The sequence below is a fragment of the Delphinapterus leucas genome, chromosome 18, assembly GCF_059928025.1.
Source record: "Delphinapterus leucas isolate spDelLeu-1000000601 "Yukka" chromosome 18, BTC_Dleu_Yukka2, whole genome shotgun sequence".
In the NCBI taxonomy this organism is placed as follows: domain Eukaryota; kingdom Metazoa; phylum Chordata; class Mammalia; order Artiodactyla; family Monodontidae; genus Delphinapterus; species Delphinapterus leucas.
The window spans coordinates 37,620,131-37,624,314 of NC_143146.1; positions in this window are offsets into that span (position 1 = coordinate 37,620,131).

Here is a 4,184-nt window from a genome sequence, read left to right on the forward strand (position 1 = left end):
GGGGTGAGGGAGGGCTACGGAGTGCGGGATGAGCCTGCAGTGGCAGAGACCAGTGTGATGTTGTACCAGCTGGAGACACTCCGTGCGTTCTCCTGGGGAGGTTTTCCCTGGATCCCGGGACCCTGGCAGTGGAAGGCTGCACAGGCTCCCTGGCAGGGACGTGTGGATACTGACCTGTGCTCGCACACAGGTTTCTTGGTGGCAGCAGCAGCAGCCTTAGAGTCTCATGCCTGTCTCTGGAGTCCGTGCTTTTAACCATGGCTCGTGCCCATCCCTGGAGCTCCATTAAGCAGCGCTCTTAATCCCCTCTCCTTGCACACCAGGAAACAAAGAGGGAAGAATAAGTCTCTTGCCTCCTCGGCAGGTCCAGACTTTTCTCCGGACTCCCTCCTGGCTAGCCGTGGTGCACTAACCCCTTGCAGGCTGTGTTCACGCTGCCAACCCCAGTCCTCTCCCTGTACTCTGACAAGCCCAAGCCTCAGCTCACAGCCCTGCTTGCCCTGGCGGGTGAGCAGACAAGCGTCTCGGGCTGGTGAGTGCCGGTCGGCACTGATCCTCTGTGTGAGAATCTCTCCGCTTTGCCCTCCGCGCCCTTGTTGCTGTGCTCTCCTCCACGGCTCTGAAGCTTTCCCCCTCCACCACCCGCTGTCTCCACCCGCAAAGGGGCTTCTAGTGTGTGGAAACATTTCCTCCTTCACAGCTCCCTCCCACTCGTGCAGGTCCCATCCGTATCCTTTTGTCTCTGTTTATTCCTTTTTCTTTGGCCTACCCATGTATGTGGGGACTTTCTTGTCTTTTGGGAGGTCTGACATCTCTGCCAGCGTTCAGTAGGTGTTCTGTAGGAGTTATTCCACGTGTAGATGTATTTCTTGTGTATCTGTGGGGAGAAAGGTGATCTCTGCATCTTACTCTTCCGCCAACTTCCCCTCGTCTCGATTATCTGGATTTTAATAGGTGAATACTGCCTAGAAAAATCACCCACAATTTCATGATGTTTGTAGAAGTGAAATAAAATATTACCACTATCTCTAGCAAGGTTAATTTCCCAAAGCAAAAAATAGTTTGTATGTTAAACACAGGGAAAAACATATTACTGAGAATCTAGCATAGGAACTGGTAATATTTATATTTTAAAAAAATCTGTGGGGGACCTTGAAGATGGCAGAAGAGTAAGACACGGAGATCACCTTCCTCCCCACAGATACACCAGAAATACATCTACACGTGGAACAACTCCTACAGAACACCTACTGAAGCCTGGCAGAAGACCTCAGACCTCCCAAAAGGCAAGAAACTCCCCCACGTACCTGGGTAGGGCAAAAGAAAAAAAGAAAAAAACAGAGACAAAAGAATAGGGACGGCACCTGCACCAGTGGGAGGAAGCTGTGAAGGAGGAAATGTTTCCACACACTAGGAAGCCCCTCCATGGGCAGAGACTGTGGGAGGCGTCAGGGGGAGCTTTGGAGACACGGAGGAGTGCACAGCAACAGGGGTACGGAGGGCAAAGTGGAGAGATTCCCGCACAGAGGATCAGTGCCGACCGGCACTCACCAGCCCGAGAGGCTTGTCTGCTCACCTGCCGGGGCGGGCGGGGCTGCGAGCTGAGGCTCGGGTTTCGGTTTAGGTCGGAGCGCAGGGAGAGGACTGGGGTTGGCGGCTTGAACATAGCCTGAAGGGGTTAGTGAACCACTGCTAGCCGGGAGGGAGTCCCGAGAAAAGTCTGCACCTGCCGAAGAGGCAAGAGACTTTTTCTTCCCTCTTTGTTTCCTGGTGTGCGAGGAAAGGGGTTTAAGAGCGCTGCTTAAAGGAACTCCAGAGACGGGCATGAGCCACGGCTAAAAGCGCGAACCCCAGAGACGGGCACGAGCCGCGGCTAAAAGCGTGGACCCCAGGAACGGGCGCGAGCAACGGCTAAAAGCACGGACCCCAGGGACGGGCGGGAGATGCTAAGGCTGCTGCTGCCACCACCAAGGGACCTGTGTGTGAGCACAGGTCACTATCCACACCCCTCTTCCGCGGAGCCTGTGCAGCCCGCCACTGCCAGGTTCCCGGGATCCAGGGACAACTTCCCCAGGAGAATGCATGGCGGGCCTCAGGCTTGTGCAACGTCATGCCGGCCTCTGCTGCCGCAGGCCCGCCCCGCACTCAGTGCCCCTCCCTCCCCTCGGCCTGAGTGTGCCAGAGCCCCCGAATCACCGGCTCCTTTAACCCCGTCCTGTCTGAGCAAAAAACAGACGCCCTCCAGCGACCTACATGCAGAGGCAGGGCCAAATCCAAAGATGAGCCCCTGTGAGCTGTGAGAACAAAGAAGAGAAAGGGAAATCTCTCCCAGCAGCCTCAGAAACAGTGGATTAAAGGTCCACAATCAACTTGATGTGCCCTGCATCTGTGGAATACATGAATAGACAACAAGTCAGCCCAAATTGAGGAGGGGGGCTTCGAGAGCAAGATCTATTATTTTTTCCCCTTTTCCTCTTTTTGTGAATGTGTATGTGTATGCTTCTCTGTGAGATCTTGTCTGTATACTTTTGCTTCCACCATTTGTCCTAGGGTTCTATCCGTCCATGGTTTTTTATAATTTATTTTTCTTAATAATTAATTTTAATTTTAATAACTTTATTATACTTTACCTTCTTTCTTTCTTTCTTTCTTTCTTTCCTTCCTCCCTTCCCTCCTTTAGACAACGAATCATCCCAAATTGAGGAGGTGGTCTCTGAGAGCAAGATTTATGATTTTTTCCCCTTTACCTCTTTTTGTGAGGGTGTATGTGTATCCTTCTGTGTAAGATTTTGTCTGTATAGCTTTGCTTCCAACATTTGTCCTAAGGTTCTATCCGTTCCTTTTTTTTTTCTAAATAATTATTTTTTAATTCAATAACTATATTATACTTTATTTTATTTTACTGTATCTTCTTTCTTTCTGTATTTTTTCCTTTTTCCCTCCTTCCTTCCTTCCTCCATCCCTCCTCTCACTCCTTCTTGCCTTCTTTCTTTCTTTCTTCCTTCCTTTCTTCCTTCCTTCCTTCCCTCCCTCTTTTCTCTCTTTCTTTCTTCATACTTCTACTAATTCTCTCTACTTTTTCTCCCTTTTATTCTGAGCCGTGTGGATTAAAGTCTCTTGGTGCTCTAGCCAAGAGTCAGGGCTCTGCCTCTGAGGTAGGAGAGCCAACTTCAGGACACTGGTCAACAAGAGACCTCCCAGCTCCACATAATATCAAACGGCGAAAATCTCCCAGAGACCTCCATCTTAACACCAGCACCCAGCTTCACTCAACGACCAGCAAGCTACAGTGCTGGACAACCTATGCCAAACAACTAGTAAAACAGGAACACAAACGCACCCATTAGCAGAGAGGCTGCCTAAAATCATAATAAGGCCACAGATACCCCAAAACAAACCACCAGATGTGAACCTGCCCACTAGGGAAACAAGATCCAGCCTCATCCACCACAACACAGGCACTAGTCCCCTCCAACAGGAAGCCTACACAACCCACTAAACCAACATTAGCTACTGGAGACAGACATCAAAAACAACGGGAACTATGAACCTGCAGCCTGCAAAAAGGAGACCCCTAACACAGTAAGAAAAGCAAAATGAGAAGACAGAAAAACACACAGCAGATAAAGGAGCAAGATAAAAATGCACCAGACCTAACAAATGAAGAGGAAATAGGCAGTCTACCTGAAAAAGAATTCAGAATAATGATAGTAAGGATGATCCAAAATCTTGGAAGTAGAATGGACAAAATGCAAGAAACAGTTAACAAGGACCTAGAAGAAATAAAGATGAAACAAGGAATGATGAGCAACACAATAAATGAAATTAAAAGTACTCTAGATGGGATCAATAGCAGAATAACTGAGGCAGAAGAACGGATAAGTGACCTGGAAGATAAAATAGTGGAAATAACTACTGCAGAGCATAATAAAGAAAAAAGAATGAAAAGAACTGAGGACAGTCCCAGAGACTTTTGGGACAACATTAAACGCACCAACATTCAAATTATAGGGGTTCCAGAAGAAGAAGAGAAAAAGAAAGGGACTGAGAAAATATTTGAAGAGATTATAGTTGAAAACTTGCCTAATATGGGAAAGGAAATAGTTAATCAAGTCCAGGAAGCACAGAGAGTCCCATACAGGATAAATCCAAGGAGAAGTATGCCAAGACACATATTAATCAAA